Genomic DNA, 14500 nt, shown 5'->3' with positions numbered 1-14500 from the left:
CCAAATTACTAAAAGATTGAGCCAAATGAAGTTGTAATGGAACAATTCAAGAATCAAACAAAAAAGAAAAGATTCATTTAGAGGAAGTGTGAATGGCAGAGTACTAAATAGCTGTCTTCCAAAAGTAAAACTCTGAGAAAAATTTGTAAATCCAGAACCTACAAAGATAAAGGAAACAAAATGGGGATGGAGATCAATCAGAAATTTTTGAACTGAGTCCAGAAGATTGTAAAGTGGTTCATTGGAAGATGAAGTGCTGTTTCTTACGGTTACGTTTGGCTTCACTGGAACACTGCAGGAAGTCAAGGAGACAGTCCATGTCATGAAACAATATTGTCTAGCTGAAAAGGAAGTCAAAAATATGGTCCTGGAAAAGTACAGCCAGTCAGGCAGCATCAGTTCAAGCATAAGCTCTTCATCAGGACTCGAAACGTCGACTCTCCTGCTCCTCGGATGCTGCCTGACCAGCTGTAGCCAAATGAAGTTGTAATAGAACAATTCAAGAATCAAACAAGAAAGAAAAGATTCATTTAGAGGAAGTGTGAATGGCAGAGTACTAAATAGCTGTCATCCAAAAGTAAAACTCTGAGAAAAATCTGTAAATCCAGAACCTACAAAGACAAAGGAAACAAAATGGGGATGGAGATCAATCAGAAATTTTTGAACTGAGTCCAGAAGGTTGTAAAGTGGTTCATTGGAAGATGAAGTGCTGTTTCTGAAGGTTACGTTTGGCTTCACTGGAACACTGCAGGAAGTCAAGGAGACTGTCCTTGTCATGAAACAATATTGTCTAGCTGAGAAGGAAGTCAAAAGTATGGTCCTGGAAAAGTACAGCCAGTCAGGCAGCATCAGTTCAAGCATAAGCTCTTCATCAGGACTCGAAACGTCGACTCTCCTGCTCCTCGGATGCTGCCTGACCAGCTGTGCTTTTCCAGTGCCATACTTTTTGAATCTGATCTCCAGCATCTGCAGTCCTGACTCTCTCCTGGCTGAGAAGGAAGCCATCCTATCTGTCCCCAACACATTTGAAGGTCAAGAATGACTGGAGTTAATTCGTTCAGCAAGTAGCTTGGATGTAATTTCTAATTCTCCAAGCAGATATATATTTGTGATTTGAAAGGTCGTGCAGCTTGTTTTGCACATTTGCACAGCCACCAGATAATGCAAAATCTTTCTGTGTTTATGATAGTGTGAATAGTTCTTTTGGCCACATAAAGTTTGATGCATTCATTTCTCTTAATCTAGAAGTCCAACTCCTGAAGAACATGTGTTTATCTGGGATGTCTGGAAATTATCCCACGGATCCCAAAGCAACTTGAGCTTTTCACATGCACGTCTCTGAGGGAAGCTCTACTGCATTTGCCCAAGTGGTTTAGTTTGGAGCATGCATTCTTTTGTATTGCTTTCCAAATATTACATTTTCTTCATGGCCTGGGATTTCCCCATAGCAAATGGGCTCCGGTGGGATGTTGACATGGTGAGAAAAATGGAAATAGTTAGAAAGAAACATTTATTTTTTAAAAAAATCAGCAACGTAAGATAAATCAACACAGAATAATGAGGGGGAGAAAAACAAAATTGCTGTCAGATTATAAAAAACAGAAAACGGAAGGTGAAAGTCAGAACTGAGAAAATGTGAAACAGACTTAAGATAAATTGAGATGGGTGAAAACAGAACAGCAAACATGAATCAAATAATAAAAAGGAAGTTACAGTTTTAATAAGTAACACATTTTGAAAGAAACTTCAGAAGGCATTCTTCTCAGTCATAGAGTCATAGAGATGTACAGCACAGAAACAGACCATTTGGTCCATCTCGTCCATGCCGACCAGAAATCCCAACCCAATCTAGTCCCACCTGCTATCACCCGACCACATCCCTCCAAACCCTTCCTATTCATATACCCATCCAGATGCCTTTAAAATGTTGCAATTGTACTAGCCTTCACTTCTTCCTTTGGCAGCTCATTGCCATGCATGTACCACCCTCTGCATGAAAAAGTTGCCCCTTAGGTCTCTTTTATAATCTTTCCCCTCTCACACTAAACCTATGACCTCTAGCTCTGGACTCCCCCACCCCAGGGAACAGACTTTGTCTATTTATCCTATCCATGCCCCTCATGATTTTATAAGCCTCTGTAAGGTCACCCCTCAGCCTCCGACACTCCAGGGAAAACAGCCTCAGCCCGTTCAGCCTCTCCCTGTAGCTCAGATCCTGCAACCCTGGCAACCTTGTAAATCTTTTCTGAAACCTTTCAAGTTTCACAACATCTGTCCAATACGAGGAGACCAGAATTGCACATAATATTCCAAAAATGGCCTAACCAATGTCCTATACAGCTGCAACATGACCTCCCAACTCCTGTACTCAATACTCTGACCAATAAAGGAAAGCATACCAAACGCCTTCTTCACTATCCTATCTACCTATGACTCCATTTTCTAGGAGCTACGAACCTGCACTCCAAGGTCTCTTTTTCAGCAACACTCACCAGGACCTTTCCATTAAGTGTATAAGTCCTGCTAAGATTTGCTTTCCCAAAATGCAGCACCTTGCATTTATCTGAATTAAACTTCATCTGCCACTCCTCAGCCCATTGGTCGATCTGATCAAGATCCCTTTGTAACCCGAGGTAACCTTCTTTACTGTCCACTACACCTCCAATTTTGGTGTCATCAGCAAACTTACTAACTATATCTCTTATGCTCACATCCAAATTATTTACATAAATGACAAAAAGTAGTGGACCCAACACCAATCCTTGTGGCACTCCACTGGCCACAGGCCTCCAATCTAAAAAACAACCCTCCACTACCACCCTCTGCCTTCTACATTTGAGACAGTTCTGTATCCAAATGGCTAGTTCTCCCTGTATTCCATGAGATCTAAGCTTGCTAACCAGTGTCCCATGGGAAAACTTGTCGAATGCCTTACTGAAGTCCAAATAGATCATGTCCACAGCTCTGCCCTCATCAATCCTCTTTGTTAATATGTCAAAAAACTGAATCAAGTTTGTGAGACATGATTTCCCACACACAAAGCCATGTTGACTATCCCTAAATGATCCTTACCTTTCCATCTACATGCACATCCTGTCTCTTAATATTCCCTCCAACAACTTGCCCACCGGTCTATACTTCCCTGGCTTGTCCTTACCACCTTTCTTAAATAGTGGCACCATGTTTCCCTACCTCCACTCTTCCGGCACCTCACCTGTAACTATCAATGATACAAAAAGCTCAGTAAGAGTTCCAGGAATCACTTCCCTAGCTTCCCACAGAGTTCTAGGGTACACCTGATCAGGTTCTGGGGATTTATCCACTTTTATGCATTTTAAGACATCCAGCATTTCTCCTCCATGATGTGGACATTTTTCAAGATGTCACCATCTATTTCCCTGTATTGTATATCTTCCATGTCCTTTTCCACAGTAAACAAAATGCTCGTTTAGTATCTCCCCGATCTCCTGCAGCTCCACATAAAGGCTGCCTTGCTGATCTTTGAGGGGCCTTATTCGCTCTCTTGTTACCCTTTTGTCCTTAATGTATTTGTAAAAACCCTTTGAATTCTCCTTAACTCTATTTGCCAAAGCTATCTTATGTCCCCTTTTGCCCTCCCAATTTCCCTTTTAAGTATACTCCTACTGCCTTTATACTCTTCTAAGGATTCACTCGATCTATCCTGTCTATACCTTACATATGCTTCCTTCTTTTTCTTAACCAAAACCTCAATTTTTTTAGTCATCCAGCAATCCCTCTACCTACCAGCCTTTCCTTTCACCCGAACAGGAATATATTGTCTCGGCACTCTCGTTATCTCATTTCTGAAGGCTTCCTATTTTCCAGCCATCTCTTTACCTGTGAACATCTACTCACAATTAGCTTTTGAAAGTTCTTGCCTAATACTGTCAAAAATGGCCTTCCTCAAATTTAGAACTTCAACTTTTACACCTGTTCTATTCTTTTCCATCATTATTTTAAAACTAATAGAATTATGGTCCCTGGCCCCAAAGTGCTCCCTCACTGACACCTCAGTCACCTGCCCTGCTTTATTTCCCAAGAGTAGTTCAAGTTTTACACCTTCTCCAAGAGGTACATCCACATACCGAATCAGAAAATTTTCTTGTGCACACTTAACAAATGCCTCTCCATCTAAACCCTTAACACTATGGCAGTCCCAGTCTATGTTTGGAAAGTTAAAAGCCCTGATCATAACCACCCTATTTTCCTTACAGATAACTGAGATCTCCTTACAAATTTGTTTCTCAATTTCCCTCTGACTATTAGGGGGTCTATAATACAATGGTGATCATCCCTTTCTTATTTCTCAGTTCCACGCAAATAACTTTTCTGGATGTATTTCCGGGAATATCCTCCCTCAGTACAGCTGTAATGCTATCACTTGTCAAAAACGCCACTCCCCCTCCTCTCTTGCCTCTCTTTGGAATCCTGTATCCTGGAACATTAAGCTGCCAGTCCTGTGCATCCCTGAGCCATGTTTCCAGAATTGCTATGATATCCCAGCCCCACGTTCCTAACCACACCCTGAGTTCATCTGCCTTCCCTGTTAGGCCCCTTGCATTGAAGTAAATGCAGTTTAATTTATCAGTCCTAACCTGTTCTCTGCTTTGTCCCTGCCTGCCCTGACTGTTTGATTCACTTCTTTTCTCAACTGTACCAGTCTCAGATTATCTCTTTCCTCACTAACACCCTGGGTCCCACACCTGCACCCCCCCCCCCCCCCCCCACACACACACACACAATCTTACTAGTTTAAATCCTTCCGAGCAGCTCTAATAGATCTCCCTACCAGTATATTTGTCCTCTTCAAATTCAGGTGCAATCCATCCTTCTTGTACAGGTCACTTCTAACCCAGAAGTGATTCTTGTGATTCAAAAATGTGAATCCTTCTCCCATACAACAGCTCCTCAGCCATGCATTCATCTGCTCTATCCTCCTATTCCTGCCCTCACTAGCTTGCAGCACCGGGAGTAATCCAGATTTATTACTCTTGAGGACCTCCTTTTTAAGTTCCTGCCTAACTCTCTGTAATTTCCCTTCAGAATCTTAACCTTTTCCCTTCTTATATTGTTAGTTCAATGTGCACAATGACCTCTTGCTGGGCCCTCTCTCCCTTGAGAACAGTCTGCACTCTCTCTGAGATATTTTTGATCCTGGGTCCAGAGAGGCAACACACCATTCTGATTTTTCGATGCTGGCCGCAGAAACGTCTGTCTGTGCCTCTGATTAGAGAGTCCCCTAACACAATGAATCGCTTGGAACCTGATGTACCCCTCAGTTCATTAAAGCCAGTCTCGATACCAAAAACTTGGCTGTTATTGCTACATTCCCCTGAGAATCCATCATCCCCTACATTTTCCAAAACAGCATACTTGTTTGAAATGGGGATAGGCACAAAAGACACCTGCACTACCTGCCTTCCTCTCTTACCTCTCCTGCAGTTAACCCATCTATGTGACTGTATCTGTGACTTTTCTCCCTTCCTATAACTGCCATCCATCACACCCCCTTGCTCTTGTAAATTCCTTATTGCCTCTAACTGTCTCTCCAACTGATCCATTCGATAGGATTTGCAACCAATGACATTTATTGCAGATATAATCCTTAGTAACACAAACTCTCCCTAAACTCCCACATCTGACAAGAAGAGTGTATCACTCGACTCAGGGTCAGTTTTGCTTCTTCCAGTCTGCAGACCCAGAAAATGGCACAATTTTATTCCTCTACAAAACACTGCTCCAGGCTTACTTAATAGTTAAGCCTTATATTTTTAAGTTTAATCAAGAGTCAAAATTAGCAAGATATGGTGATTCTTGTTTCTTTATTCAAATGCATCATATAAATTGTGTGGGTTTGGTAATTGCCTGTGAACAGTTCAGTAATAACATTGAGTGTCAAAATTTTTATTTAAAATAATTACAAAATTGAAAGACTAAATCCTTATCTCAGTGATCTATCGTCAGTTGCTGCTGAGGTGAGTAACCTTTAACTTCCTTGTTGAACTTGTTTAATGTACTGTACTCCAAAGTTCTATGCTTTGTCAAGAGGCAACTCTGCCATTACATCAGCAAGATGACTGATGGTTTTAAATTGAATTATGTTGAAAATCACCCTCAGAAAAGATATTTCAAAAATTAATCAGTAAGCTTCATAGATAACAGATTAACTCCAACCTATATTTTTTAGGGATGTACACTTCCAAGATGACTCACTGAAAGCAAATTTTGGAGCTATTTACACACTGTTACATTCATTGTAAATTGGCCTTCAATTAGTTAGTGGAATCTCAAAAGTTTTGCAGAGTCTTACCAATGGAGGCAGCATCAATGACAAGGAGAAGGCTTATTTGGAAAGTTGTGACTTTAGTTGGCTCTCTGTGGTGCTGCCTTCATATGTTTTTATCATAGATTTGGCTTGTGGCAGCAGCAGTTACTCCATTAAAGCTAATTAAGGCCTCAGATGCCAATGATATCTTAACAACAACAGCCCAGACCAGACCAGATCATCCCATCCCCACTCTTTCTGTGCCTTAAGCCTTCAATATCTTGGGGTCAGCATCTGAGAGGACCATTAGTATCTCCTCTCATTGACTCCTGAATAAGCCACAGGAATAAAAAGGCTGCAGCCTTAGCAATAGCCTTTCCAAAGAATTTTCCCTCTATAATGATGGCCAGAAGTGTCGTGGGCCTTGTTTATTTTTAGCATTTTTAAGTTGACAGATACATTTTGAGGTACTGCCATGCTCCCCTTCCTGTTGAACCTTATGTCTCTCAGCAGGGTTGCTACTGTCCAGTGCTCTGGATCCTCCTCATTGGTATCACACTTTGGGGACTGTCAATTGGTCAACTTATTTAAATATAGAAACATAGATAGGAGGAAGCCATTTGACTCATTGGGTCTGCTCCGCCATTTATATCAATCATGACTGATAATCCAACTCAATGCTGTAATCCCATGCCACACCTCATCCAGCACCCCCTGCACCACCACCACCATATGCCTTTAACCTTAACAGCTATATCGACCTCTATATTGAAACACAATCTGTGGTAGTGAATTCCTCAGGCTCACAATTCTCTGGGTGAAGAAATATCTCTTCATCTCACACCTAAAATAGTTACCCCTTATCCTTAAACTATAACCCTGATTCTTGACTTCCTCACCTTAGGCTACATCCTTCCTGCTCTAACCTGTCTATCCCTATTAGAATTGTGTAGGTTTCTATGAGATTCCATCTCCATTCTTCCGAACTCCTGTGAATACAATCCTAACTGACTCAACCACTCCTCTGTGCACCAGTGCTGCCATCCTCAGAATCAACTTGGTAACCCTTTGCTGCATCCCCTCTATAACAAGAACATCCTTTCTCCGAAAAGGAGACCAAAACTGCTCACACTATTCAGGTATAGCCTTGTCAATAAGCAAGACATCCTTATTCTTAATTAAATCCTCTTGCTATAAAACATACAGTTTGCCTTCTTTACTGCGTGCTGCACTGCGCACCTGCTTTCAATAACTGGTGCACAAGGACACCCAGCTATCAGTGAACATATCCCCTCTCTCAATTACAGCTATTCAAATAATAATGATTTCCCACTTTTGCTGCCAAGGTAGATAATCTCACATTTATTCATATTATACTGTTTCTGCCATATATTTGACCACTGACTCAGTTTGTCCAGGTCACACTGCAACATGTCTGCATCGTCCTCACAGCTCATCCTCCCACCCAGTCATCTGCAAATTTTGAGATATTACATTTCGTTCCCTCATCTAAATCATGAACATATATTATGAATACCTGGGGTCCTAGCACCAATTCTGCCGTACTCCACTTGCCACTTTCTGCCATTCAGAAAAAGACCCATTCATTCCTACTTTTCTTGTTTCTTGTCTGCTCACTAATTTTCTGGCCCGTTCAATACACAACATTCGGTCCCATGCATTTTAGTGTTACATGTTTACCTCTTATGTGGGACTTTGTCAAAAGTCATCTGAACACCCAAATAAAATATATTCATTGGCTCCATCAGATTAGCTCTACAAGTTACATCCTCAAAGAATTCGAGTAGGTTTGTCGATCATGATTTCCCTTTTGTAAATCCATGATGATTATGTCTGATTCTCCCATTGTTTTCTCAGTGCTCTAATATAAAATCCTTGATAATGTACTCTAGCAACTTCCCCATTACTGATGTCAGACTCACTGGTCTATCATTCTCTGTTTTCTCTCTAGTTCTTTTTTAAAATAGTGGGGATGCTTTGGCTTCACTCCAATTTGTAGGAACTGTTCCCAAGTCTAAAGAATTTTGGAACATGACCACTATTTCTTGGGCTACTTCCTTAAGTAGTTTGGGATGTAGATTATCAGGGCCTAGGATTTATCAGACATCAGTCCCATCAATTTCTCAAACACCATTTCTCTGCTCATAAAGACTTGTTTCAGTTCCTCGATGTCACTAAACCCTGTGTTCCCCATCATTTCTGATAAATTATTTGTGTCCTTCTTTGTGAAGATATAGCAAAGTATGAATTTAGTTCCTCAGCCATTTCTTTGTTCTCCATCATAAGTTCCCTCATTTATGAATGCTAGGGATCGATATAGTCTTCACCAATTTTTTTTCTCTTTACATAACAATAGAAACTTTTACAGTCAGTTCTCATGTTCCCCTCAAGCTTCCACTCCCTTCTTAATCAATCCCTTTGCTGACTTATAAAGTGTTCCCAATCCTCAGGTCAATTGTATTTTTCTTTACTTGTTAATTAGTATTAGATGCAGAAAGAGAGGCATGCAAACTCTAACTTCCTCCTAAGGCATGGTTTGACCACTGTTCTCTTTGCGTTCTTGTGCCAAACGGGAATGAACAATTTTTGTAGTTCATCCATTTGGTCTTTGACTGTTTGCCATTGCCTGTCTACTGTCATTGCTTTCAATAACAATTCCCAATCCATCATTGCTAACTCGTGTCTCAACTGTTGTAATTCCCTTATTAAGATTCAGCACCTTTGTCACAGAATCACCTACCTCACTCTCCATCTCATAGAGTCATAGAGATGTACAGCATGGAAACAGACCCTTCAGTCCAACCCGTCCATGCCAACCAGATAACCCAACCCAATCTAGTCCTGCCTGCCAGCACCCGGCCCATATCCCTCCAAACCCTTCGGATTCATATACCCATCCAAATGCCTCTTAAATGTTGCAATTGTACCAGCCTCCACCACTTCCTCTGGCAGCTCATTCCATACCCGTACCACCCTCTGCGTGAAAACGTTGCCCTCTTTTACATATTTCCCCTCTCACCCTAAACCTATGCCCTCTATATCTGAACTCTCCAATCCCATGGAAAAGACTTTGCCTATTTACCCTATCCATGCCCCTCATAAACCTCTATAAGGTCACCCCTCAGCCTCCGACGCTCCAGGGAAAACAGCCCCAGCCTGTTCAGTCTCTCCTTATAGCTCAAATCCTCCAACCCTGGTAACATCCTTGTAAATCTTTTCTGAACCCTTTCAAGTTTCGCAACATCTTTCCGATAGGAAGGAGACCAGAATTGCATGCAATATTCCAACAATGGCCTAACCAATGTCCTGTACAGCCGCAACATGACCTCCCAACTCCTGTACTCAGTACTCTGACCAATAAAGGAAAGCATACCAAATGCCTTCTTCACTATCCTATCTACCTGCGACTCCACTTTCAAGGAGCTATGAACCTGCACTCCAAGGTCTCTTTGTTCAGCAACACTCCCTAGGACCTTACCATTAAGTGTATAAGTCCTGCTCAGATTTGCTTTCCCAAATGCAGCACCTCACATTTATCTGAATTAAACTCCATCTACCACTCCTCAGCCCATTGGCCCATCTGGTCAAGATCTTGCTGTAATCTGAGGTAACTCTCTTCGCTGTCCACTACACCTCCAATTTTGGTGTCATCTGCAAACTTACTAACTGTACCTCTTATGCTCGCATCCAAATCTTTTCTGTCATATTATGGTTGTTTATCCCCAAGCAATCTGTCACAACTACCAATTATTCCCTTCTCACTGCATAATACCCAGATGCCCCATTTGTGAACCTCTGATCTGTTTGAGGTTAGAACCCAGAAATGGTTAATCCTGGTTCTGGTAAGTGGTTCTGGTAAGATTCTCCCAATCATCACAGGAGGAAGTCATTTTGTTTTGTTTTCCTTTGCTGCTGTTATTTCCTGAGTGACTTACTGCAACCTCACATGCCTGCTTTTTTGCTGTATCCTTTAGTACTTCACTTGTTCAATTTAATCTTAAATGTTGTGGGTAATTCAGCTTCGAAAGACAACAGTTGTAATGCATTCCATATTCTGGTAACCTTCAGTGGGGAAAACAATCTGCCACCATTTTATGCTCCTCATTACCCTACCTTCTTCTTCAACCGAGTAAAGACAGAAATGAAGCATTTGTTTAACAACCAATTCACATCCTCCACACTGTCTGTGTGGAGTTTGCACATTCTCCCTGTGTCTGTGTGGGTTTCCTCCTAGTGCTCCAGTTTCCTCCCACAGTCCAAAGATGTGCAGCTCAGGTGAATTGGCTATGCTAAATTGCTCATAGTGTTAGGTGCATTAGTCAGAGGGAAATGGGTCTGGGTGGGTTACTCTTCGGAGGGTCAGTATGGACTTATTGGGCCGACGGGCCTGTTTCCACACTGTAGGGAATCTAACCTAACCAACTATTATTGCGTTGAAAGAGGAGAAACAACATGAAATTTCTTGCATTTTACTGAACAAAGATATTGTATTTTTAGTGTTTGGCTGACAATGCAGGGACAACATCTATTATAATGTAATTTCCATAGGAATCATCTGACAGTTCGGGATTCCTTTTGTACAGTAGTCAGATTATTTTACAGATTTGAACTGATGTCTGAACTAAAGCCTCATAACCCAGAAGCAAGAGTACTGCTGACTAACTCAAGTTGATCTTTGGACAATTAATGGAAATGATTGCATGCATTACATTGTTCAATTAAGTAAACTTTTCATTATTAAGGAAAATATTAAATAATACAGAGAAAAGCATGCTCAAGGTAAAACAAACAAGAAAGCAAAATGTTATAAATAAGATGAATTGCATTTTCCTTGAATTAATTTGACTAAGGTCAAAATTTATAACTTTGCTTCATTATTCAGTGTGACATTCCATGTATTCCACATTCTGATTATGAAAATTATACTAGATATTTAGTGGAGGCATTAATTATCAATGAAACACTACCTCTGTCTACCTCTCAATGGGGGAGAATTTTTTTTGTTGCAGATTCATTGTGCCAATTTCCCTGTATTCCCCAGTTGTTGGTGCAAATGTCGTATTGGCAGAAGTCAAGTAGTAGATCAGTTATCCACTTAATGGGCATTCTTGATTGAAATAGCTACTCTTGTGTGTAATTTTTGTGTATTGATGAATCGCTTAATGAACAAAAAAAAGTTCCAACTCCAAACTAGAATTCTATGCTGAGAACAATCTTTCTCACAATAAAACAGAAAACGACAGAGAACATTAAGAAAAGAGAGAAGGAATTAGTTTTTCAGGTTATTTTCCTTTCTTCATTTTCTCACTTCCCTTTTTTTTGTAGAGCTCTTATCAGCTTGTATGATATTCCAACTGAGAGAAAGTGCAAAATGTTTCCAATTCAATGTTGGAGGTATCAAGACTCGATGAATCAGAAGGAAGAAACTCTTTGTCAATGTTTATTCTCTTTCCCAGTCAATCCAGCAAAATGAAGAATTTTCCATCTCGAGGCCTGCGAGAATGAAACCAGGTTAATGACTCCATGTTGCCATAATGTACTACTATGCGAACTTGAATCCTACCTTTGTGAAACCGTGACTGTGTACTGTGTAAATTATTGGGACATCAGGGATAATAAATTATTAATGCTAATTATTCCACATATGCATGGCAGACGAGGACAATTAGTTAAGAACCACACACTGTAATTCAAAGCGCTAAATGACACTGAAGTCTTATTGTATCAGTGGGCACACAGAATACTCACAGGAGTGAATTGCAAATGTGTTAGTCAATTGACTGTTTTGGTGACATCATAAATTAGTACGGTGAATTTCAACTGCTTTATGAATGTTAATAACACCCCTTGACAAAATCAAATTATGCAACTTACACGTGCAATTTGTTAAAGGTATTTGGTGTTCGACATATTAAAATAAGAGTTCTCTTTTAAAGAGGTGGCTGGTTGTACGAAGAGTGCTTAATATAGTTTACATGAATTCCAGGGATTGGGGACTGAGAATTCTCACAGGAGAGTAGTTACAGAAATTTAAGAGTTGTGAAATTTGAAAGCGTTCAGAAAGGATTTACAAGGATGTTGCCAGGGTTGGAGGATTTGAGCTACAGGGAGAGGTTGAATAGGCTAGGGCTGTTTTCCCTGCACCGTCAGAGGTTGAGGGGTGACCTTATAGACGTTTATAAAATCATGAGGGGCATGGATAGGATAAATAGGCAAAGTCTTTTCCCTGGAGTGGGTGAGTCCAGAATTTGAGGGCATAGGTTTAGGGTGAGAGGGGAAAGATTATAAAAGAGACCTAATGGGCAACTTTTTCACGCATAGGGTGGTATGTGTATGGAATGATCTGGCAGAAGAAGTGGTGGAGGCTAATATAATTACAACATTTAAAAAGCATCTGCATGGGTATATGAATAGGAAGGGTTTGGAGGGATGTGGGCCAGGGACTGGCGGGTGGGACTAGATTGTGTTGGGATATCTGGTCTTTATGGATGAGGTAGACCGAAGGGTCTGTTTCTGTGCTGTATAACTCCATGACTCATGTGAAGCATGCTAAACATGTCAACCTCAGCAGCAGAGGGAGTCTGTACATCCACATGATGTTCTACCAAGTCCTTGAATGAAAGCACCAACAGGCCTGTTAAAAGAGCATGGGAAGATTATATTTTTGTGATGGATTACTTCCGTAATTGTCCCATTATTTGACAAGTTACCACACAATTAGTGAAACTGTTGTTAATTTGATGAGTTCTGTTTTGAGCAGAATGATGAAGAAGAGTCACTGGACCCAAAGTGCTAATTTTGCTTTTTCTCCACTGCTGTCAGACCTGCTGAGGTTTTCCAGCAAGTTCTGTTTATGTTTTGAATGTAGGTGGATATTTATATGGACTTCTAGAAAGCATTTGATAATGTCGCACATAAGAGGTAGTTAACAAAGGTAGAGTCCATTGAATTGAGGAAACATTACTCACAGAGCTGGAAAATTGTTTGAGTGATAGGTGACAGAAAGTAGAGATAATGGGTAGGTACTCAAATTGGCAGGATGTCACCAGTGTTGTCCCACAAGAATCTGTGTTAGGGATTTAATTATTCACATTATTAACAACTTGGATAGAACATCACACGTCCAAATTTGCTGATGACACAAAGTTCGGCAGCATTATATTCAGGAGAGGTGATAGCATAAACTTACAAAGGGATATTGATAGTCTGAGTGAATAGGCAAAACTGTGGCAGACAGAATTCAATATGAGCAAGTATGAGATTATCCATTTTGGACCGAAAAAGTACAGATCAAGCTACTTCCTAGGTGGCATGAAGTTAAATACAGTGGATGTCCCAAGAGACTTGTTTGGGGGTGGGAAGAGTTCAACTGCATAGATCTTTAAAATATCGTGAACAGTTGCAGAAAATAAGCAAGAAATTGAATGGAATCCTGCACTTTATATGTAGAGGACTAGAGTAGAAGGATGCAGAAGATATGCTGCAGTTACACAAAACACTGGTTAAATTTGTAATGGACTAAGCCAGACCACTCAAAACATTCTTAAGCAGGCAGTTCAGACTATAACTTTGCAATTTGTTTCGGTAAGTGTACAGTGAAAATTACCCGGATTAAGTTAGCGAGGTTGACTACTAGATTTTAAAACAGACAAAAATTTATTCCAAAATTACACAATGAAACACAAAGAACAGAATAAAGAAGCCCTACAGAACTCAACCTATCCAACCAGACTAAATCATGCTATTCTGAATATACACAGCAGTCCCAACAAGCAAAGGCCCTTTAAAAATCAGTATAAATGGAACAGATGCTTACAGGTTGAAGTTGAAGGGCAGAAAAGAGAGACAGAGAGTTTCCACACAGCTCCCTGTTGAACTTCCAACCAGTTCAAGACTGAACTAAAATTGCTCAGCTGAGCTAGCTAGAGAGCTGACCACTCCCCTTTCTTTATAAGGGTCACTTCTAAAACATTCGAGGAGAAAGTGAGGACTGCAGATGCTGGAGATCAGAGCTGAAAATGTGTTGCTGGAAAAGTGCAGCAGGTCAGGCAGCATCCAAGGAGCAGGAGAATCGACGTTTCGGGCATGAGCCCTTCTTCAGGAATGAGGAAAGTGTGTCCAGCAGGCTAAGATAAAAGGTAGGGAGGAGGAACTTGGGGAGGGGTGTTGGAAATGCGATAGGTGGAAGGAGGT

This window comes from Chiloscyllium plagiosum, chromosome 11, assembly GCF_004010195.1.
Source record: "Chiloscyllium plagiosum isolate BGI_BamShark_2017 chromosome 11, ASM401019v2, whole genome shotgun sequence".
Classification (NCBI taxonomy): Eukaryota; Metazoa; Chordata; class Chondrichthyes; order Orectolobiformes; family Hemiscylliidae; genus Chiloscyllium; species Chiloscyllium plagiosum.
Note: the sequence above shows the minus strand (reverse complement) of the source record.